General features: G+C 40.1%; 1 protein-coding gene and 1 pseudogene across 8 annotated transcripts in view; both read right to left on the reverse strand.

The window, feature by feature from the left end:
• The window catches only part of HDAC8 (histone deacetylase 8), a 244,573-nt gene that overhangs the window by 48,143 nt on the left and 170,790 nt on the right, over positions 1–25,640 (reverse strand). The window lies entirely within an intron of this gene.
• The window catches only part of LOC309620587 (histone-binding protein RBBP4 pseudogene), a 258,370-nt pseudogene continuing 235,201 nt past the window's right edge, over positions 2,472–25,640 (reverse strand). The window contains exon 2 of the transcript XR_014249888.1: positions 2,472–17,000. The product of XR_014249888.1 is annotated as a histone-binding protein RBBP4 pseudogene (transcript). The remainder of the gene's footprint in view (positions 17,001–25,640) is intronic.

A 25,640-nucleotide genomic window follows, 5' to 3' on the forward strand; every position in this document is an offset into this window, starting at 1 on the left:
ATTCCAAAGTACTTTGTATGATTTCAATCCTTTTAAATTTATTGAGACTTGTTTTATGGTATAACATATATTCTATTCTGGAAAATGTTCTATGTGCACTTAATGTGCATTCTACTGTTGTTGGGAGGCATGTTCTACAGATGTCTGTCAGGTCTAGCTGGTTTATAGTGTTGTTCAAGTCTTTGATTTCCTTGTTGATCTTCTGTCTAGTTGTTTCACCCATTATTGAAGTGGGCTATTGACGTCTCCAACTATTACTGTTGAATTGTTTATTTCTCCCTTCAATTCTGTAGTTTTTATTTCACGTACTTTGAGGCTCTGTTGCTAGGTGCATATATATTTATAATTGTTATATTTTCCTGATGCCTGACACTTTTATCATCATAAATGTCCTTCATTGTCTCTAGTAATAATTTTTGTTTTATAGTCTATTTTGTTTAATATTAGTATGGCCACCCAGCTCTCTTTTGGTTACTGTGTGCATGATATATCTTTTGCCATCTTTTTACTTTTCAACCTATGTGTGACTTTGAATTTAAAGTATTTCTCTTTATGGACAACATATAGTTGGAGTATGTTTTGTTAATTTATTTTGCAAATTTCTGACAATGGGAGTGTTTAATTGATTAACATTTAATGTAATTACTGATGAAGTATGGTTTACATATGCCACATTGCTATTTGCTTTCTACATCTTATACATTTTTGTTCTTCTATTCCTCCATTACCACCTTTTAAAAACTAAATAGATAACTTCTAGTGTACCATTTAAATTCCCTTGTTACTTTAAATATATTTAAATGTATTACATATAAATATACATGTGTGTATATATGCATGTATTTTTTTCCTTAGTGGTTGACCTGGAGATTACAATTAACATCTTAACTTTTAACAATCTAGTTTGGATTAATACCAACTTAACTTCAACATTATGCAAATACATTGCTATTATTGATATATAGCTCCATTCCTGCACCCCTCCTTTATGCTTTTATTGTCATACAAATTACATCTTTATATATAGCACACTTACCAACGAAGATTTATAATTATTACTTTATGCAGGTGTGTTTTAAATCACGTAGGAGAAAAAAAGTTACAAAGAAAAATACGCTTGTACTTTTATATGTACCTATGTAGTGACTCTTACTGGTGGTCTTTATTTCTTTATATAGATTCAAATTATTGTCCAGTGTCCTTTCATTTCAGCCTTAAGCATTCCCTTTAGTATTTCTTTTTTTTTTTTTTTAAATTTATTTATTTATTTATTTATGGCTGTGTTGGGTCTTCGTTTCCGTGCGAGGGCTTTCTCCAGCTGCGGCAAGCGGGGGCCACTCCTCATCGCGGTGCGCGGGCCTCTCACCATTGTGGCCTCTCTTGTTGCGGAGCACAAGCTCCAGACGCGCAGGCTCAGTAGTTGTGGCTCATGGGCCCAGTTGCTCCGCGGCATGTGGGATCTCCCCAGACCAGGGCTCAAACCCGTGTCCCCTGCACCGGCAGGCAGACTCTCAACCACTGCACCACCAGGGAAGCCCCATCTTTAGTATTTCTTATAGCATTAAATTCTGTCAGTGTTTATCTGTGACTGTCTCAATTTCCCCTTCATTTTTTAAAAACCAATTTATTTATTTTATTTATTTATTTTTGGCTGCATTGTGTCTTCGCTGCTGCGCGCAGGCTTTCTCTAGCTGCAGTGAGTGGGGGTTACTCTTTGTTGCAGTGTGTGTGCTTCTCACTGCGGTGGCTTCTCTTGTTGTGGAGCATGGGCTCTAGGCACGCAGGCTTCAGTAGTTGTGGCACGTGGGCTCGGTAGTTGTGGCTCGCGGGCTCTAGAGCGCAGGCTCAGTAGTTGTGGCACACAGGCTTAGTTGCTCCATGGTATGTGAGATCTTCCCAGACCAGGGATTGAACCTGTGTCCCCTGCATTGGCAGGCAGATTCTTAACCACTGCACCACCAGGGAAGTCCCTCCCCTTCATTTCTGATGAATTGTTTTGCCAGTTTTAGAATTCTTGGTTGACTTTGTTTTCTTTCAGCACTTTGAATATCTGGTTTCTGGTTTCTGATCAAAAGTCAGTTAATATTATTGAGGATTCCTTGTATGTGATGAGTTTTCTCTTGCTGCCTTCAAGTTCTCTCTTTGTCTTTGTCTTTTGGCAGTTTATGATGTGTCGCAGTGTGGATCTTTTTGTTTTATCCTACTTTGAGTTTGTTGAGCTTCTTGGATGTGTAGATCAATGTCTTTCATCAAATTTGGTAAGTTTTGGGCCATTATTTCTTCAAATACTCTTTTTGTTCCTTTCTCTCTCTTCTCTCCTTCTGGGACTCCCATTATATGTATGTTGGTACACACAGGTGGTATACCTGTGTGATATTGTCACACAGGTCTCTGAAGTTCTGTTCATTTTTCTTCATTGTTTTTACTTTCTGCTCCTTAGACTGGATGATATCAATTGACCTATTTTCAAATTTACTTCTTTTTTCTGCCTACTCAAATTTGCAGTTGAGCTCCTCTAGTGAATTTTTCATTTCAATTATTTTACTTTTAGACTCCAGAATTTGTGTTTGCTATTTTATTTTATTTTATAAATTTTGCCTCTTTATTGATATTCTTTATTTGGTGAGAAACTGTTCTCATAATTTTCTTTAATTCCTTGTGCATATTTAAAATAGCTGATTTTAAGTCCTTGTTGAGTAAGTCCAATGTCTAGATGTCCTCAGGGACAGTTTATATTGATTAATGTTTTCCAGTATATTGACCATACTTTCTCATTTCTTTACATGTCTTATAATTTTTGTTGAAAAGTGGACATTTAAAATTATATAATGATAGGAAAATAATTTGAAAAAGAATAGATACATGTATATGTATAACTGAATCACTTTGCTGTACATCTGAAACTAACACAACACTGCTAATCAACTCTACTCCAATATAAAATAAAATTTAAAAAAAATATATAATGAGTTATCTCTGGAAATCAGATTCTCTCCCTCCCCAGGGTTTATTGTTAATGCTGGTAGTGTTTGTTTAGTGACTTTTCTGAAATAATTTTGTAAAGTCTGTATTCTTGTCGAGTGTGGCCACTGTAGTCTCTACTTGGTTAGCTTTTTTTTTTTTTGCCACGCTGTGTGGCATGCAGGATCTTAGTTCCCTGACCAGGGATCCAACCTGTGCCCCTTCCAGTGGAAGTGCAGAGTCTTAACCACTGGACCGCCAGGGAATTCCCTCTACTTGGTTAGGTTAGTGATCAGCTAATGGTTGGACAGGGATGTCCTTAAATGCCTAGAACTAGTAAGTCTCCCAGTCTTTGCCAAGAGGTTCTGTGTGCATGGTGAGGGCACATCATTAACATTCAGCCAGGCAGTTGATAACTCTTTACATTTCACTTGTGCACAGCTTGAAGGTCAGCCAGAGGTGAGAGCTTAGGCCTTTCTCAGGTCTCTTCTGAGCATGCACATAGCTCTGGGCATGCACACAGCCCTGTGCATGCATGTGCCCCTCTAGATTCCCAGGAATATGTTGAAGCTTTTCAAAGACCCTATAGACATCTCATTCCCTAGCTTTTCCTTTTGAGTGTTTTGGTTAGCCTACTGTTTGCCCCACCTGTTATCCACTGCCTCAGGCAGCTGTGAAATCAATCATTTGCCTCTAATTGTTTTTGACAAATGCCCCAGAGAAAAAGTTTTGCACACTGAATGAGCCCTTGAGTCGGGTCTAATAAAGAGAGTCTTGCAAGTGGGGTCTTCCAGGGAACCACCAGACAGGTCAAATAATAATTCTCTGGGAATGAGGCTTTGAAGGAGCTCCAACACTTTTCAGCCCCCTCTGGTGGCTGCTAGGCTGATGGTTTTCACCATGATTGTGGGCAGTCAGTTTCCAAGGCTACTACCTCTACCTGTTTTAGTAAATAAAGTTTTATTGGAACTCAACCATGCTCATTCATTTATGTATTCTCTATGGCTGCTTTTGTGCTTACAACAGTAGAGTTGAATAGTGGGACAGAGAGAACATAGGGCTTAAAAGGCCTAAAATATTTACCATCTGGCCCTTTACTGAAAGTTTTCTGATCCCTGCTCTAGACTAGTGCTGGTTAGTAGAAATATAATGTGAGCCACATACATAATATATGTAATTTAAAAATTTTTGAGTAGCCACATTAAAAAAGTAAAAAGAAACAGGTGAAACTAATTTTAGGAACATGTTTTATTTAACTCAATATATTCAAAATATTACTTCAATATATAGTCAATATAAAATTATTAGTGAGATATTTTACATTTTTTCTTACTAAGTCTTTGAAACCTGATGTGCATTTTACACTTACAGCACATCTCAATTTGTACTAGCCATGTTCCAGGTGCTAGTGGTTACCATATTGGACAACATAGCTCTAGATCCTTGCTACTCAAAATGTGGCCCCTGGATAGGCAGCATTGTATCACCTGGGAGCTTGCAAGAAAGGCACAATCTCAGGCTCCACCCTGGACTTACTGAATCAGAATTTGCATTTAACAAGACCTAGGTAATTCACATGCATACTGAAGTTTGAGAAGTAAAGTTCTAATTCACTATACTACCTTTCTTTGGGATTAAAAACCCAGTGTACCCAAGGTATTATTCTAATAGAAAATGTAACTCTCTGGTTCATTTGTCATTCTATTCAATAGATCATGGTTGAATTGTCTGAAAATCAGTCACGTAAGGTGACTGTGTGTCAGACGCTATACTTGGCACTGTGGGATTTGCTGAGCTGAAGAGGATATGGTTCCTGCTTTCAGGGAACTTACAACTGCCAAAGGATGCCTGGAGAATAATACAAGAAATTCAGTCTTCCACACTAAATCCTCTAAATAACTTCTCCGTCTCAAATGTAAATGTGGCAACTAGGCACTGGATTGCTCAAGCAGGCATTCAACTCAAGAGGTTCATGGGACAGAAACAAAACAGTTTCACTCCATTTGAAATTGGCTCACGGCAACGGTCTGAAGCAAACACTCAGGCTTTAGGACATGAACTCAATGGGTTCTTCTGAAAGGGTAGCAACCCTGTGTTTGTACAACAGGAAAGTTATAACATTCATCATGCTCAGATTCAGGAACTGTGCACTCAACTCAAGAGAAACCTGACAGTCTGATTTCCAGGTTCCAGTGACTTAGAATAGGAATTCCCATTTAAAGCAAAGAAAATAAGAAAAGAGGAAGTGCCAGTCCTTGTTTCTCTGTGTAGGTGTTGACAAACTATTAAATCATTAGGCTGTCCCTTGCCAGAAGCAGCAGAATAAATCTTGGAAGTTGACAAATGGTCAGCAGCTCTGTGTGTGCCTGCACACTCAGAGGCACACACAAAGGGCACACTGTTTCCCTTGGTTTATCTCCTGGCTGTGTAAATATTTCATGTGACATTTGGATTGGATTCTGAGCTAGTTTCCCACCAAGCTGATGGTTTTTTAATCTGCTTTCATCAGCCTACAATAAACTGTCTAACCTGTCTGCACAGTGCAGTGTACTCTGCCCACTGGCAAACAGAACAAATGGAACCAGGAGATCCCCGACATACTTTTCTCAGATGTCTGAAGATGAGGAATTGCACCCAAGCTCTGCCCAAGCCAGGAACACAAGCTATGAGGCACTTGCCTCATCCCGTTATACCAGCACCCATGAGCCCTTCCCAGACTAGACCAGTGCCAACGGGAGGTCACAACACATAACTTTGGCCTGCCATCCTGTTAAGACAGATCTTTGGCTCAACATAATTGTGCCACTGCCAAAGATGAGGATGGCCGTAATCTCATTCATTCTGGCTTGTATTCATGCTGGCTTCTCTTCAGTTTCAGATGAATTCCTTTAGTTGTCCAAAATGTAGGAAATGCTGTGATAACCTAAACCACAAATTACTGGCTCAGAAAGCTCCTATATGGTAAAAAAACAAAAAAACAAAAAAAAAAACAAGAAAGGAAGTAGTGATACATGCTGCAATGTGATGACCCTTGAAAACTATGCTAAGTGAAAGAAGCCAGTGATAAAAGACCACATATTGTAGAATTCCATTCATATGAAATGTCCAGAATAGGCAAATCTATAGAGACAGAAAGTAGATTAATTGTTGCTAGGGTTGTGAGGAGAGCAATGCAGACTCACTGCTAGTGGGTATGGGATTTCTTTTAGGGGGGACAAAAATGTTCTGGAATTAGATAGTGGCAATGATTGCACAACTTTGTGAATATACTAAATACCACTGAGTTTCACACTTTAAATGGGTGAATTTTGTGGTATGAGAACTATACCTTGATAAAGCTGTTTTTTAACAAATTTAAGGCTCATTAAATGATTTCTTCCCTCTTCCGCCCCCCAAGCTCCTATAGACCAATCTTCTTAGCCTTGCTATTCTGTATTCTACTTATAGGAGAAATAAGCAAAAGCAAGACATGCAAGATGGCACTAGGAAAGCTATAGTATCAGAAGAGTCTATCTACTCTACTGCCACAGTTCTCTACCATCCATCCATCCAACCACCTATCCATCCATTCATCCACTGAAAGTCTGCTAGGTACTAGGCACTGAGGATAGATAGAGCATGAGTAAACCCTGCCCTTTCTATTAGGAGCTCATGATAATAATGTTCTTTTTATTTATTTACTTTTTGGCCACGCCGTGCGGCTTGTGGGATTTTAGTTCCCTGACCAGGGATCAAACCTGGGCCCTCGTCAGTGAGAGCTCGGAGTCCTAACTGCTGGACTGCCAGGGAATTCCCAAGAATGATGTTCTTAACATTGACCGTGACACACCCTGGATTCATGAATTGCCTTTTGAATCATCAAAGATTAAAATATGTTAATTGCAATGTTAGTGTTATTCATATTCCAATTTTTTTGGAAATTGGGAATTCACAGATGATACCCTTCTTTAGAAGTTTCAATATCTGAAGTATAAATTATACTGGGCAATTTATACTAATAGTAAAGCAAAATATTTAAAGAACGAGGAAGGATGCAAACTTCCTGTTTCCCCAAGATGTTGTTAGCAAGAGTACTTAATGAAAATAGCCAAACCAGAAAGGTGACAGCATGTATTTCAAGGTTTCCTCCTTTAAAAGGAATTGCTTTTAAATTTCTGAATCTACAGAATTTCTTAAGAGGTGGCCTTTTCCTTGTTGTTTCAAGGTAAATGAAGACATATACCTGCTGGTAATACTTCTGGTGTTAGTGTGGGGAAAGCTGGTACAAAGGAACTCAATTGTTCATTTCTTCAGGCAGTGTGTCACATGGAGAAATAACAGTTGATCTTTGGAGCCAGGCAGGCCAGGGTTCAAATCCTAGCTCACACTTTTTTTTTAAACATCTTTATTGGAGTATAACTGCTTCACAATGGTGTGTTAGTTTCTGCTTTATAACAAAGTGAATCAGCTATACATACACATATATCCCCATATCTCCTCCCTCTTGCATCTCCCTCCCACCCTCCCTATCCCACCCCTCTAGGTGGTCACAAAGCACCGTTAGCTCACACTTTTAATTCAGGCCTTCATCATCTTTTAGCTTCTCAGCTGTTCTTCCTATCTCTCAAAGTCATCCTTTGTACAGCAGCCCATGTAAACTCTCAAAAATTGGATCTTGTTACTATTCCCTTACTGAAAACCCTTTAGTGACACCACATCTATGATAGGAGGGTCTAAGCTCCTTAGCATGACTCATAAAACACTGGCTTCATAGCCTGGCCTCTAGCTACATCTTCTACCATTCTCCACCTTACATTTTTCACATAGCTGTTTGTAGTTGCACATAGAGAGACACACACAGGCACCCACTCCTCTACTCAGGCTGTTATACTCTCCAAGAACCACTTTCCATCCTTTGGTGCCTGGATAATGGAATCATTTTTGCATTGGGGGTGGGGCAGCAGCATAGCTGTTATGAGTACATGCTCTCAAGCCAGATGCCAAGGCAAGTCAGGGCCCTGATCTAGCCTCTTCCCCTAACTTTGGAAGCTAGATTAAAGGCAGTTGAGGAGATATTGACAATTGTGAAAAGCCCATTAAATTCTAGCATAAGTTACTTAAAATTTTTTATTTAAAAAAATCTGAGTAAGTAATAGATGCATACGGTATACAATTCCAAAGGTAGGAAAGGGTATTTAGTAAAAGAATAAGTCTTTGCCATGCCCTAGATACCCAGTTACCTTACCAGCGTTTTTGTGACTCTTTCAAGAGATAGACTGAATATGTCAGCATAAAAATATAATTTTGACACAGTAGACTGATATGTCAGCATAAAAATATAATTTTGACACAGTATGGTAGCATACTTTATACATTAGCCTGAATGTGTCCTTTTTATTTAACCATATTATCTTGGAGTTCATTTCACAATGACCAAGCCTCTATTGATAAGCATTTAGATTGTTTCTAAATTTTTACAAAGCTACTCCTTGAGAACTCTTTCACTATTCTTGCAGTGCCCTGCTCGCCAGAAGAGAAATTCTTCTTTTTTAAAAATTTTTTTAAATTAAAAAAACATTTATTTATTTATTTGGCTGTGCCGGGTTTTAGCTGTGGCATGCAGGAATCTTCATTGCAGCATGCAGCATCTTTAGTTGCGGGATGTGGGATCTTTTTAGTTGCCAGTATGCGGGATCTAGTTCCCTGACCAGGTATCAAACCTGGGCCCCCTACATTGGGAGCGTGGAGTCTTAACCACTGGACCACCAGGGAAGTCCCTTCTTCTTTTTTAAAAAAATCAATTCCTTTATATTCTTTTTCATTAAAAATTGCATTTACTGTGATTTTGTTTTCTAATCTCAAAGGTACTACTTTTCATTTGTAGAAAACTTGGAAGACATAAAAAAGCACACAGGAAAAAAAAATCACTCATTTCTAATGCCAGTTATTTTAATGAATGTCCTCTAGTATTTTTTTCTATTCACCTATCTGTACTTTTTATTTTTTATTATTTTTTTAAAATTTTATTTATTTATTTTTATTTTTATTTTTGGCTGCATTGGGTCTTCGTTGTTGTGTGCGGGCTTTCTCTGGTTGTGGCATAAGAGGACTACTCTTCATTGCGGTGTGCGGGCTTCTCATTGCAGTGGCTTCTCTTGTTGTGGAGCACGGGCTCTAGGCATGTGGGCTTCAGTAGTTGTGGCACGTGGGCTCAGTAGTTGTGGCACACGAGCTCTAGAGTGCAGGCTCAGTAGTTGTGGTGCATGGGCTTAGTTACTCCACAGCATGTGGGATCTTCCCGGGCCAGGGCTCGAACCCATGTCCCCTGCATTGGCAGGCAGATTCTTAACCACTGTGCCACTAGGGAAGCCCCATATCTGTACTTTATAAAAGGTCTATTCTTATATTTGAGGGGGAAATATGTGATAAAAAATAGTAAAAAAGAATAATAGCTTGCCAAGTTTTAGTCACTAAAGCACCTTAAATTTAATGCACACAACAACCTTATGAGGTATGTACTATTCTCCTCATTTTACAAATAGGGAAACCGAGGCACAAAGAACTATTCAGAGTCACACAGCTTAGGAAGTAATAGAGCTGGGATTTGAGCCTAGGTCCATTGGACCCCAGGTCATGCTCTTACTCACTGTATCCTATTGCCTCTGCGAGTCTGCAGTGTCTAGAAAAATTGAAGATAGATAGATCCTATGACCCAGCAATTCCATTTGCAGTTCCGTGCTCTACAGAAACTTGCCCATGTGCCCAAGGAGACAAGTATAAGAATGGTCACTGCAATTGGCTGAATTCAGTGGCAAAAAATCAGGACTGATCCAAAATGTCCATTCAGATGTGAATGGATAAATAAAACAGAAGAGCCATACAACGAGATACTATAGAGCAGTTAAATGGACTGAACTAGATCTATGTGAATAGATCTCAAAAAAACATTGAATGAAAAAAGCAGGTTGCAAAATGATATGCACGTTATGGTACCTTTTGTGTAAAAAAACCCAAACATACCACTCACCAACCCCTCCCTTCCCTGATACCATATCTTATTTCTAATTACTGTGAAAATTGACTGGAAAGATACACATCAAATTCATGATGATAGATGTCTTTGGGGAGTTGGAAGTAGAATAGGACTGGGATGAGGGTCACAGAATATTCAACTTATCTGTAATTATTTTTAAGAAAAGACATACAGCTAAGATAAAATCTTAACCAATTTCATTTCTGAATGGTGGGAATATGTGCATTTGTTATATTCTTCTCTGCTACCATACTGTATTTAAAAATAATATTAGCTAATGTTTACTGAGCCCTTACTATGTACCAGGTATAGTTCTAAGTGTTTCACATGGGTTGGTTTATGATATCCTTACAAACACCCTATGAAGTAGGTACTATATTAGCTCCATTTTACAGATGAGGAAATTGAGGCACAGAGAGATTAAATAACTTCCTCAGGTCACACAGTAAGTGGTGGGTATATCTGGCTCCAGGAACCATGCTTTTACCCTATTATCACCTTTACCCTTTTAAGAATTCTCAAAATCTAAAAAAAAAAGCACAAAATCAAGTTCCTAAATGCTGAAGGAATGCAAAGTGGGGGAATAAACACAACTGTGCCGTTGTTACCTTGCCTGCCACCTTCTGTTTGTATGTGCTATCTCAGTCTGGGGGGTGGTGGTGAAGGCTCCACTCTAGCACTAGCTCAGAGTAGAAAGGCAGGGACCTCTTTCTCACGGGGGAATCAAAACCAAAACTAAAATAACCAAAATATTGGGCAGAGCAAAATGAGATAGGCCAGTTGGGGTCATTACAGGGCACACACTCAATTTGAGCCTGTGTGTGAACTAGAGTCCACAGGAGTTACCTAAGCCTAGTTTCTAGACTACAAAATGTTGGGCAGAGAGGAGATGGCAGCCAAGTAAGGTAGAAAAATGAGACTGGGAGGAAAGAGGAAAACCCTTTGGCTTCTTCCTATGGCAGAAGAAAGCAGCCATCTGGTGCTTGAGCAGTGGGGTAGTAGGAAAAAGGGGAAGGATGGAGGGGGTGGGGGGGCGTTTCTCTAGCTCTCTTCCTGCTGTAGCCTCTGGTTTTAGTAGAGAAATCCCCTTACTTCCTGGTGTAAGGGGAAGCAGCTCCCAGGCTCCAACTAAATAACAGATAGGGAAACAGTGGAGTGGGAGGAGATGAAGACTGCCCTGTTGGAAAGAGAGTCTGAAGAGCAGCAGTGAACAACCCAAAACACTGGGAGGCTGTGCAGTGCAGTGGGGAAGAGCTTAGACTCCAGAGCCAGCCTGCCTGGGTCTGAATCCTGGATCTGCCACTTATTCATTCTGCCAACTTGGGCAAGCCACCTGTGAAATGGGGCTATAATAGAATTGTTGACACTACAGATGTGTGAATGCATCTAAAGCACTTAGAACAGTGCCAAGCACGTAGTAATCACCCTATGAGTGTTTGCTATTATTATTACCATCATTATATATGAGTACCTACTTGTTTCCAGGCACTGTGGTAGCAATTGCGGATGGAGAGAAGCATCACAGTTTTTGATGTCTTTTTGAAAAAGATACAGTTTTTGCCCTTGTATTTAGTTTAGTTGGGGGAAACAGCTGAGTAAATGAATTACAATGCAATATGGTAAGGTCTCAGATAACTACAGATCTTCCTCAACTTACGATGGGGTTACGTCCTGATAAATCCATTGTAAGTTGAAAATACCTTAAGTTGAAAATGCATTTAATACACCTACTGAATATAGCTTAGCCTTGCCTACTTTAACCATGCTCAGAACACTTACATTAACCTACAGTTGGGCAAAATCATCTAACACAAAGTATATTTTATAATAAAGTGTTAAATATCTCATGTAAATTATTGAATACTGTACTGAAAAACAGAATGGGTGTATGGGTACAGAATGGTTATAAGTGCATCAGTTGTTTACTCTTGTGATCGCATGGCAGACTGGGAGCTGTGGTTCGCTGCCACTGACCAGCATCACAAGAGACTATTGCACCGCATGTTGCTAGCCTGGGAAAAGATCAAAATTCAAAATTTGAAGTATGGTTTCTACTGATTGTGTATCACCTCCACACCATCATAAAGTTGAAAACTTGTAAGTCGAACCATCGTAAGTCAGGGACTGTTAGTATGTGTCAGGTGCTATAGGATCCCAGAGAAAGAAGTGATTGACTATGGAGGGGAGGGGTGGCCTGGGAGGACTTCACAGACAAATGACATGGGAGCTGGAGCTTGAAGGAAGAGTAGGATTTTATCAGGCAGTCACGTGGGAGGAGGGACATTCCTGGTATAGGAATATCTCAGTCAAAGGCATGGCTGGAACCATGGTTCAGGGCAGTGGGAAAAATAGATTAGGGTCCAATCTAGAAGGATCCTGTGTACTCTACTAAGGGGAATTTTGGACCTGTAAGCTCTGGGAGGGTGAGGGTGTGTGTGTGTGTGTGTGTGTGTGTATTTGAAACAGGGGGACAACATAATTAAAGTTGCATTGCTCAAAGATAACTGATATGGGAGATTGGTTCAAGATGGTGGAGTAGAAAGACGTGCACTCACTCTCTATTGCGAGAGCACCAGAATCACAACTAACTGTTGAACAGTCATCGACAGGAAGACACTGGAACTCACCAAAAAAGATACCCCACATCCAAAGACAAAGGAGAAGCCACAATGAGATGGTAGGAGGGGCGCACTCACAGTAAAATCAAATCCCATAACTGCTGGGTGGGTGACTCACAGACTGGATAACACTTATACCACAGAAGTCCACCCACTGGAGTGAAGGTTCTGAGCCCCACATCAGGCTTCCCAACCTGGGGGTCCGGCAATGGGAGGAGGAATTCCTAGAGAATCAGACTTTGAAGGCTAGTGGGATTTGATTGCAGGACTTTGACAGGACTGGGGGAAACAGAGACTCCACTCTTGGAGGACACACACAAAGTAGAGTGAGCATCGGGACCCAGGGGAAGGAGCAGTGACCCCATAGGAGACTGAACCAGACCTACCTGCTAGTGTTGGAGGGTCTCCTGCAGAGGCGGGAGGTGGCTGTGGTTCACCATGGGGACAAGGAAACTGGCAGCAGAAGTTCTGGGAAGTACTCCTTGGTGCAAGCCGTCCCAGAATCCACCATTAGCCCCACCAAAGAGCGAGGTAGGCTCCAGTGTTGGGTCACCTCAGGACAAACAACCAACAGGGAGGGAACCCAGCCCCACCCATCAGTAGACAAGCAGATTAAAGTTTTACTGAGCTCTGCCCACCAGAGCAACAGTCAGCTCTACCCACGACCAGTCCCTCCCATCAGGAAGCTTGCACAAGGCTCTTAGATAGCCTCATCCACCAGAGGGCAGACAGCAGAAGCAAGAAGAACTACACTTCTGCAGCCTCTGGAAGGAAAATCACATTCACAGAAAGATAGACAAAAGGAAAAGGCAGAGGACTTTGTACCAGATGAAGGAACAAGATAAAACCCCAGAAAAACAACTAAATGAAGTGGAGATAGGCAACCTTCCAGAAAAAGAATTCAGAATAGTGATAGTGAAGATGATCCAGGACCTCGGAAAAAGAATGGAGGCAAAGATTGAGAAGATGCAAGAAATGTCTCACAAAGACCTAGAAGAATTAAAGAACAAACACCTAGAAGAATAAAAGAACAAAGAGAAATGACCAATACAGTAACTGAAATGAAAACTACACTAGAAGGAATCAATAGCAGAATAACTGAGGCAGAAGAACGGATAAGTGACCTGGAAGACAGATGGGTGGAATTCACTGCTGTGGAACAGAATAAAGAAAAAAGAATGAAAAGAAATGAAGACAGCCTAAGAGACCTCTGGGACAACATTAAATGCAACAACATTCGCGTTATAGGGGTCCCAGAAGCAGAAGAGAGAGAGAAAGGACCCGAGAAAATATTTGAAGACATTATAGCCGAAAACTTCCCTAACATGGGAAGGAAAATAGCCACCCAAGTCCAGGAAGCGCAGAGAGTCCCAGGCAGGCTAGACCCAAGGAGAAACATGCCGAGACACATAGTAATCAAATTGACAAAAATTAAAGACAAAGAAAAATTATTGAAAGCAACGAGGGAAAAACGGCAAATAACATACAAAAGAACTCCCATAAGGTTAACAGCTGATTTCTCAGCAGAAACTAACTCTACAAGCCAGAAGGGAGTGGCATGATATATTTAAAGTGATGAAAGGGAAGAACTTACAACCAAGATTACTCTACCCGGCAAGGATCTCATTCAGATTCAATGGAGAAATCAAAAGCTTTACAGACAAGCAAAAGCTAAGAGAATTCAGTACGACCAAACCAGCTCTACAACAAATGCCAGGAACTTCTCTAAGTGGGAAACACAAGAGAAGAAAAGGACCTACAAAAACAAACCCATAACAATTAAGAAAATGGTAATAGGAACATACATATCGATAATTACCTTAAACGTGAATGGATTTAATGCTCCAACCAAAAGACACAGGCTCGCTGAATGGATACAAAAACAAGACCCATATATATGCTGTCTACAACAGGCCCGCTTCAGTCCTAGGGACGCATACAGACTGAAAGGAAGACTGAGGGGATGGAAAAAGATATTCCATGCAAATGGAAATCAAAAGAAAGCCAGAGTAGCACTACTCATATCAGATAAAATAGACTTTAAAATAAAGAATGTTACAAGAGACTAGGAAGGACACTACATAATGATCAAGGGATCAATCCAAGAAGAAGATATAACAATTATAAATATATATGCACCCAACATAGGAGCACTTCAATACATAAGGCAACTGCTAACAGCTATAAAAGAGGAAATCGACAGTAACACAATAATAGTGGGGGACTTTAACACCTCACTTACACCAATGGACAGATCATCCAAACAGAAAATTAATAAGGAAACATAAGTTTTAAATGACACAATAGACCAGATAGATTTAATTGATATTTATAGGGCATTCCATCCAAAAACAGCAGATTACACTTTCTTCTCAAGTGCACATGGAACATTCTCCAGGATACATCACATCTTGGGTCACAAATCAAGCCTTGGTAAATTTAAGAAAACTGAAATCATATCAATCATCTTTTCTGACCACAACGCTATGAGATTAGAAATCAATTACAGGGGAAAAAACGTAAAAAACACAAACACATGGAAGCTAAACAATACCTTACTAAATAACCAAGAGATCACTGAAGAAATCAAAGAGGAAATTAAAAAAAAACCTAGAGACAAATTACAACAAAAACATGATGATCCAAAACCAATGGGATGCAGCAAAAGCAGTTCTAAGAGGGAAGTTTATAGCAATACAAGCCTACCTCAAGAAACAAGAAAAATCTCAAATAAACAATCTAACTTTACACCTAAGGGAACTAGAGAAAGAGAACAAACAAAACCCAAAGTTAGTAGAAGGAAAGAAATTATGAAGAAGAAACGAAAAAAACAATAGCAAAGATCAATAAAACTAAAAGCTAGTTCTTTGAGAAGATAAACAAAATTGATAAACCTTTAGCCAGACTCATCAAGAAAAAGAGGGAGGGGCTTCCCTGGTGGCACAGTGGTTAGGAATCTGCCTGCCAATGCAGGGGACATGGGTTTGAGCCCTGGTCTGGGAAGATCCCACATGCCACGGAGCAACTAAGCCCGTGAGCCACAACTACTGAGCCTGCGCGTCTGGAGGCTGCGACAGTGAGAGGCCCGCGCACCGCGATGAAGAGTGGCCCCCACTTGCCGCAACCGGAGAAAGCCCTCGCACAGAAACGAAGACCCAACACAACCAAAAGTAAATAAATAAATAAAATTAAAAAAAAGAAAAAGAAAAAGAGGGAGAGGACTCAAATCAATAAAATTAGAAATGAAAAAGGAGAAGTTACAATGGACACCACAGAAATACAAAGCATCATAAGAGACTACTACAAGCAACTCTATGCTAATAAAATAGACAACCTGGAAGAAATGGACAGAGTCTTAGAAAGGTATAACCTTCCAAGACTGAACCAGGAAGAAATAGAAAATAAGAACAGACCAATCACAAGTAATGAAATTGGAACTGCGAGTAAAAATCTTCCAACAAACAAAAGTTCAGGACCAGATGGCTTCACAGGTGAATTCTATCAAATATTTAGAGAAGAGCTAACACCCATCCTTCTCAAACTCTTCCAAAAAATTGCAGAGGAAGGAACACTCCCAAACTCATTCTATGAGGCCACAACTACCCTGATACTAAAACCAGACAAAGATACTACAAAAAAAGAAAATTACAGACCAATGTCACTGATGAATATAGATGCAAAAATCCTCAACAAAACACTAGCAAACAGAATTCAACAGCACACTGAAAGGATCATACACCATGATCAAGTGGGATTTATCCCAGGGAGCAAGGATTCTTCAATATACGCAAATCAATCAATGTGATACACCATATTAACAAACTGAAGAATAAAAACCATATGATCATCTCAATAGATGTAGAAAAAGCTTTTGACAAAATTCAACACCCATTTATGAGAAAAACTCTCCCGAAAGTGGGCACAGAGGGAACCTACCTCAACATAATAAAGGCCATATACGACAAACCCACAGCAAACATCATTCTCAATGGAGAAAAACTGAAAGCATTTCCTCTAAGATCAGGAACAAGACAAGGATGTCCACTCTCACCAATATTATTCAAGATAGTTTTGGAAGTCCTAGCCACGGCAATCAGAGAAGAAAAAGAAATAAAAGGAATACAAATTGGAAAAGAAGAAGTAAAACTGTCACTCTTTGCAGATGACATGATACTATACATAGAGAATCCTAAAGATGCCACCAGAAAACTACTAGAGCTAATCAATGAATTTGGTAAAGTTGCAGGATACAAAATTAATGCACAGAAATCTCTGGCATTCCTATACGCTAATGATGAAAAATCTGAAACAGAAATTAAGGAAACACTCCCATTTACCACTGAAACAAAAAGAATAAAATACCTAGGAATAAACCTACCTAGGGAGACAAAAGACCTGTATGCAGAAAACTATAAGACACTGATGAAAGAAATTAAAGATGATACCAACAGATGGAGAGATATACCATGTTCTTGGATTGGAAGAATGGATATTGTGAAAATGACTATACTACCCAAAGCAATCTACAGATTCAATGCAATCCCTATCAAATTACCAGTGGCATTTTTTTACAGAACTAGAACAAAAAAATCTTAAAATTTGTATGGAGACACAAAAGACCCCAAATAGCCAAAGCAGTCTTGAGGGAAAAAAACGGAGCTGGAGGAATCAGACTCCCTGACTTCAGACTATACTACAAAGCTACAGTAATCAAGACAATATGGTACTGGCACAAAAACAGAAATATAGATCAGCGGAACAGGATGGAAATCCCAGAGATAAACCCACACCTATGGTCAACTAATCTATAACAAAGGAGGCAAGGATATAAAATGGAGAAAAGACAGTCTCTTCAATAAGTGGTGCTGGGAAAACTGGACAGCTACATGTAAAAGAATGAAATTAGAACACTCCCTAACACCATACACAAAAATAAACTCAAAATGGATTAGAGAGCTAAATGTAAGACTGGACACTATAAAACTCTTAGAGGAAAACATAGGAAGAACACTCTTTGACGTAAATCACAGCAAGATCTTTCTTGATCCACCTCCTAGAGTAATGGAAATAAAAGCAAAAATAAACAAATGGGGCCTAATGAAACTTGAAAGCTTTTGCAAAGCAAAGGAAACTACAAACAAGATGAAAGGACAACCCTCAGAATGGGAGAAAATATTTGCAAATGAATCAATGGACAAAGGATTAATCTCCAAAATATATAAACAGCTCATGCAGTTCAATATTAAAAAAACAAACAACCCAATCAAAAAATGGGCAGAAGACCTAAATAGACATTTCTCCAAAGAAGATATACAGACGGCCAAGAAGCACATGAAAAGCTGCTCAACATCACTAATTCTTAGAGAAATGCAAATCAAAACTACAATGAGGTATCACCTCCCACCAGTTAGAATGGGAATCATCTGAAAATCTACAAACAACAAATGCTGGAGAGGGTGTGGAGAAAAGGGAACCCTCCTGCACTGTTGATGGGAATGTAAATTGATACAGCCACTATAGAGAACAATATGGAGGTTCCTTAAAAAACTAAAAATAGAATTACCATATGACCCAGCAATCCCACTACTGGGCATATACCCAGAGAAAACCATAATTCAAAAAGACATATGCACCCCAATGTTCACTGTGGCACTATTTACAATAGCCAGGTCATGGATGCAACCTAAATGCTCATCGACAGATGAATAGATAAAGAAGATGTCGTACAAATATACAATGGAATATTACTCAGCCATAAAAAGGAATGAAATCGGGTCATTTGTAGAGACGTGGATGGATCTAGAGACTGTCATACAGAGTGAAGTAAGTCAGAAAGAGAAAAACAAATATCGTATGTTAACGCATATATATGGAACCTAGAAAAATAGTACAGATGTACCGGTTTGCAGGGCAGAAATAGAGACACAGATGTAGAGAACAAACGTGTGGTCACCAAGGGGGGAAAGTGGCAGGGGGGTGGTGGTGGTGGTGGTGGGATGAATTGGGAGATTAGGATTGACATATATACACTAATATGTATAAAATAGATAACTAATAAGAACCTGCTGTATAAAAAAAATAAAGAAAATAAAATTCAAAAATTCAAAAAAAATAACTGATATGAAACACACACACATAACACACTGCTACAGGCTAAATTCAACATGTTTTGAATCCTTAACCTTCAATGTGACAATATGTAGAATAAGGAAATAATTAAGGTTATAGGGGTAAGGCCCTGATCCCATAGGATTAGTGCCCTTATAAGAAGAGCCATCAGAGCTCGATCCCATTCTCTCTCTCCCTCCCCTATTCCCCCTCTCTTTTCCTCTCTTTCCTTCTCCCTCTCCCTGTTCCTTTCCCCTCTTTGTGCATGTACTGAGGAAAGGCCATGTGTGGACACAGCAAGAAAGTGGCTGTCCGCAAGCCAGGAAGAAAGTTCTTTCCAGGAACTGGCCCTGCTGGGCTTTGATCTGGGACAACTAGCCTCCAGAACTGTGAGAAAATAAATTTCTATTGTTTAAGGTACCCAGTCTGTGGGATTTTGTTGTAGCAGCCAGAGCAGACTAATACATACACGTGCACATCTTGGTTTTCCCTTGCTTAAGACACTTCAACAGCTGCCCATTACTTGGTGCTCTGAAGTCTTAAGTCTTTGCCATGGCCTACAAGGTCCTATAATAACCAGTTCCATGACTATCTCTCCAACTTCAGTTACTCTCCCTGGACTTCCCAGCTCTGGCCTTACTGTCTCTCATTCAGTTCTTCAAAGAAGCACTGCTCTATTCTCTCCTAGGGCCTTCACACAGGGTGTTTCCTCTGCCAGGAAAGCTCTTCTTCCAAGATCTTGCCTTGTTGCCTCTACTTGGTCTTCGGAGCTCAGCTTTAATCTCATTGCAGCGAATCTGATGCTTCCCAAGATTAGAGAACCTTTTCATGTCATATGCTCTCAACTTCCTCTACTTCTACTTGGTAGCACTCATCTCCGTTGGATTTAAATAATTAATTTGGTAAGTGAGTTTTAAATGTTGTCCCCCTGGCTGAAATGTAAGCATCAAAAGGCAGGATTCACGCCAAGCTTCCTAAGCACTGGATTCCTGAGTGTGTAGCACAGAGTAAGCATGCTACTTGTTGAATGAATGAATGAGTGAATGGGACTATTGCAATAGTACAGGCAGAAGTTGATATGGGTACAAACCATAGCAGCGACACTACAGTGACTAGGATACACCTTGTTTAAAAAGAAGCCTTAATGACTACACTATGCATTAACATTTTAAAATGTTAGTAGTGTTAGTAAAAATTTTAATTAAACAAAGAGAAGTCATGCCCTCATGGTTATGACCCTTACTTAGTGCTATAGACTGAACCGTGTCCCTCCCAAATTCATATGTTGAAGTCCTAATCCCCTTGTGTGACTGTACTCCGAGATGGAGTCTTTGGCAGATAATTAGGTTTATATGAGGTCATGAAGGGGGAGCCCTCATGATGGGATTAGTGCCCTTATAAGAAGAGACACCAGCGAGCTTACTCTCTCCCTCCCATGTGAGGACACAGAGAGAAGGCAGCCATCTATGAACCAGGAAGAGAGCCCTCATCAGAAACCTACCATGCTGGCATCTTGATCTTGGACTTCTAGCCTCTAGACTGTGAGAAAATAAATTTCTGTTGTTTAAGCTACCCAGTCTATGGTATTTTGTTATGGCAGTCCAAGCTGACTGATACACTTAATTTTGGCTATAGTACTGGTCCTTATTTATATGCCTTCTTAAGCAATTTTTCTCTAATTGTTTGTCGGGTATAGCTTCTGCCTCCCCACTAGGCTATAACTTCCTACAAGTCATAGATCATGTCTTTTAAATCACCAGAGGCACCTACAACCAATTTGGGCACATGGTGGTAGTCAAAAGATCCTTATAGAAGGATACAACTGCACAAGGGGAGACGCTGAGTATTCATAGCTAGAAAAGGACACTGAGACTCTGGAATTAGTGTCAGCTTTGTCACAGATGTCCTAAGTGTCTCTAAACAAATTAGCATATTTCTCCCTGTCTATCCATTTGCTTCTTCAGCTATGGTGTTTCTTCCTTCCCTTATGGAGCTTTGGTGAGACTTAAATATAAGCCAGTATTTTCAGACCCTTTGTAAGGAAGCGGAGAGACTAGGTTTCTGAGTCAGAAAAACTTGGGTTCAAAATCTAGTTTTCTCACTTACTAACATGGATTGGAGCACCAACCTTGTGTGAGGTGCTTCATACACATGGACTCCTTCAGTCTTCACAATCACATTGCATAGTGCGTATGAGAAAACTGAGCTTCTGAGAGACTGAGTAAATTAGCCAGGTCCCACTGCTAGTTAGAGGATCAGAATCCCAAACTGGCTCAAAAGCCCACATTCTTTCTACCATACTACAGGCTCCAAAAGAGGATAAAGGTTAACTTCTAGAAAGAATAACCTCCTACACTGGATTTCATGACTCCATTCATCAGGGACAAAAGTTCTTGCTTTTCTTTGGGAAAACAGGAAGCTGCCACCTTAATATTTAAGTAATGTAGTAAGGCCAGTTGGAATCAGATTTTCAAAAGGACTATGACCCAAAAGAGAATACGAGCCATTTCACTAGGCTTAGGGTGCCATGGGGACAGGGATGTGGTTGTCTTATTTACTTCTGCATTCTTAGAACCCAGCACTGTGCCTGGCTCTAGGAAGCACTCAGTGACTATTTGTGGAAAGTATTTACCTAGTGCAATGGAGGGGCTGAAAGAGAGTACATTCTGTGGCCTGGTATTGTGGCTTCTAGAAAGGTGTAGCTATAGAGATTAGGCCTGAAAGAGCCAGTCACATGGCTGCTAAGGCTTGGAACTGAAGAAGTATTTTTCTGATACATTTTAGATTCACAATGAAACAAGATTCCCTGGTGGGAATTTTCCCAAAGGCTGGATCCAGACACCCAATAAAAGGGTTACAAGTGTACTTGCATATAATTTGCAAATGGTTTATGTCTAACTACATTCTCTGTCATCTATTCCCTGGTGATCTTCAAGGCAAAAATTTATTACTATCCTAAAGATTATTGCATAATTTATAAAAATAATAAAAATTTATCTTCTCTTTCTTAAGCAAAAAAGAATAGACAGTACCACGTTACGCTGTCAAGGCTGTTCAGTGCAGACAAGTCACATCTTTATTACTGCCATATAAAGTGTTTGATCAACCATGTTTAGGTTCTATTATAAAATTTAAAATGTGAGGTGTACCTGTCCATATTAGCTATTATCACTACTGTTCCTAGGATAGCAATCCCCTATGTCATCAACACGAGCACTGTCCCATTCAAAAGGCATTTTGGGGGGATTTCGATTAGATAGAGGCCCTCCAAGTAGAAATCTGTGTTATTGAGGTTTCAAAGCAAGGGCAGTTTTCCCTACCGCTCACCAACACAATTAAGGTTCAGTGGCAGAGACATACTTCTCAAGGGTAGAAGAGGCTGAGATGACAGAGAGCAGAACTATGAACATCCATTCCTAAGTCACAGGCAGAAGTTTTGCTCTGTAAGCTGATCCTTGATAGAGTAGTAATTTATAAATGGAAAGCGATATGGGACTTATCATTCAGTAAGCATTTATTGAGGGCCTGCTATGTGCAAGATACTACATAAGCATCACAGCTTAATAAGGAGAACTTTCAAATCTATCAGGTCTTTTCTTGTCATTACCTTAAAATATCATGTCCTGTATTTAAAAATGGCGATGTAATCATGAGAAAAAAATCCAAGCTCAACATTAGTACAACTTACATTTGCCCTCTCAAGTGATGATAAAAAGAACTGTCTAACGTGCTTTAACGAGCTTTTGCACATGCTGTTCCCTCTGCTTGGAATTCTCTTTCCCCCTCTCCTGTCTGCCTGGTGAAATCCTACCCATCCTTCAGGATATCAGCTGAAATATCATCTCCTTTGTGAGCCCTTCTGATGCCCTCCTGAGAGAATCATTCCCTTCTCTACACTCATAAAGCTCTTTGCATAGAACTTCTACTCTCATACTCCATCGTAATTTTTTCTTTCTCACACTGTACTCTGAGCTCCATAAGTCAGGGAACACCTCTGATTCATCTTGGTATCCCCAGCACAACGCCTGCATATAGTAGTCAGTAAATGATTGATGAAATTCCCTGACCACTTTGGAAAATACATCTAGTAACACATTACAGAGAGTGTTACAGAAACCTAACAAGGCTTTGCACATAGTATGTGCTTAATGAAGGTTTGCTGACATTGAATGTAGTACAAATGGTGCTTCTCTTAGGTCAAGGCTATAGACAGCAATTCTTGCTAGCCCCTTTATGGCGCCACACAGCAGGCACAAGCCCTTCACAGACAGACATCCTTGTGATGTTCCAGTCACTGAATGGCACACATGCCCCAAAACATCACCCCCACTGGCTTGCCAGAGGGCATGAAATGGTCCATTATTAGTTACTTCTTGGGGTTAAGGCATTTGCTACAGAAGTTCCCTGCTGGATTGCTTTCAGACAGAGGAAAAATTCATCAGAAGCCACCTGAAAGATTTTGCACCTTTTAGAAGACCTGTAGATCATTCATGCCCCTCTCCTTCTAACTACAATCTGCAGTCCAGAGAAAATTCAGAACACAGGAAAAGGTCCTTAAAGAGTCGAGATCTCACACAGCTTAAATTGTACCTTATAATCACAGTAGACAATCCCTGTCAGCTTAGAGTTACAAATTTTGCTGTTTACAAAGTCCTGTGAGGCACAAATCTAAAGAAGGTAAAAAACTACAAAAACCGAGTCAACATTATTAACCTTTTTTTGTATCAAAGTACTAAAAAAGTCTAAACTTTGGCTTTTAATCATAGCCATTTGCAAAATCCAACTAATTTTTCTCTGGTTGTTGGGGAATAAAACCCTTTTTCTGTTTCTGATGACAGTTGTGTAGAAGAAAACTCACTTTATAGTTTGCAAATTCTACTTTCATTGGAAATACACCTATCTTGTAGACATTTAGTATATAATCACCAAATATCAATACTCTCTCTATATATTTTTTGGTCAATACAGACACATAATGGTCAATCACTCCTGCGTTACCTAGAAACCAGTTAGGCCAACTCCACATTTTCTGAGCATTCTAGTTGAGAGCAACTGAGGGGATTTCCCTGGCAGTCCAGTGGTTAGGACTCTGTGCTTCCCCTGCAGGGCGCATGGGTTCCATCCCTGGCCAGGGAACTAAGATACTGCATGCCACGCGGCATGTCCAAAAAAAAAAAAAAAAAATTGAGATCACCTTTCCCTAATTTTTGAAAATCAGGAGGTTTTGTGACTCATCGATTACTTAGGGAGTTCTTATTCAGCATTGGTAGTTGAACATATTAAGTAGAAGGCCAAAGCTAAACTCTGTTGTATTTAGCTGGAACAAAGACCAGTCTTGCTTTCAAATCATTGTTAGCACTGTTTGAACAGTAAAATAATCAAAAGCCCAGAGATAAGCCAAGTTTCTCAGCATAATCCTCTTCCACGTCTGTTAGCTTGGGGAGGGATGGGTGAGAGATGGACAATGCCAACACAAATGGAAGTGTACAGTGAAGAAAGAAAAGGAGGGCCAGAACAGTGGGTGAAAAGTTAACTTACTTCACTTAGACCACCATATTAAAACCAGATGTGTCGAAAATGTTGGATGAGAAAAACTGGTGTTACTGATATAGCGTGAACAAACCCTTTGTGCTTTCCTCCCAACACAGTATCATTACAGGGTGCCAGAGGTGTCATTTTATTTCATTTCACATGTAGCACATTCTCAACAAGTTAAACCGTTTCTAATCTTGTGTAATTAGATAGGTCTCGCTACATCCCTCAGTTGAAGGATTTTATAGGCTGCCTTGTTCTGTCTCCTTTTTGTGACAGCTTCTTTGGGGCTGGAAACTAACATTTGCTAACATTTCTTCCCTTCTGGCACCTGTCAGCTGGATGGGCTCTGGGAAAAGGAGGATGGGGAGGGAAGGAATGCAACGTTCCTCCCCCCCCCCCCCACCACCACCACTGCCCTGCTTTAGAGCCATCTTTGTCTCTACGTAGGGATTACTCTGTTCTGGAAAGTGCTGTTACGTACACACTCAAAATAAACAATGGGCAGATGGGTGAATGGAATGATGAAGTTCTTGTTTTTTTATTTAATTTTATTACAAATTTCAAGTTCATTTGTTTACTAAATATAGAGTCTGGGTGAGGTTCTAGCCAGAGATGGAAGTCCTTTAATACAGTCCAAGGAGTCACCAGTCCATGAAGTGGATGGGCCTTGGCTCTTTGATCTTACCATCTGGTCACTGTGGGCAGAGCCTCCCACTGAAGACAGCGACCACGGCACGACTGCCTTCTCTCCACCTCACAGCAAAGTCGTGAGGAGTCATCAGATATTTGACATTGGAATCAAAGGCTATACGAACACCAGGGCTTTTACTTCAATGCAGGAGTAATAACAGCATTTTGAAATTGAGAGTTTTTCCTTCAAGAAGCTTTAAAGCTATCTCCCCACCAAAAGCTTTCTTAGGGTCATTCCTTGACCATTCTATGACGTCTTTGTGAGGTTGCTGGCTGGCAAATGCTCTCCATGTGTAGACTGGGAAATCCAGAATTAAGGCCGATTTATGCTTCTATGCCTTGGGACTTGTGCATGATTGATTATATGCAGGGCCTGACCTCTCACCACAAAATTCTGTGGTTTTTGTCCAATAATGAGAAAAGACAACTGAAGGAGTGCAGTATACAACAGAATGGGTGAGTGACAGGGCCACCTGACGTCCCCTGGTACTTTACAGTTTATAAATCGCTTTCAGAGTGGTCCTTTCATGGAGAGGCAGTGTACACTCCTATTTCACCAAAGCAACTGGACTGCAGAAATAAGAGCCAGGGTGCTGGCACAGTCCTGGAGGCCCTGGATTTCTCACGCTGGGGGTGGGGCAGTGTGTGGGTAAGCACTTCGCCTTCCAGGAATAGTACTGCTCTGAGACTCCTCTGTAGACTGACTGGAACGGAGA

This window comes from Balaenoptera borealis (assembly GCF_965194805.1).
Source record: "Balaenoptera borealis genome assembly, chromosome: X".
Taxonomy (NCBI): domain Eukaryota; kingdom Metazoa; phylum Chordata; class Mammalia; order Artiodactyla; family Balaenopteridae; genus Balaenoptera; species Balaenoptera borealis.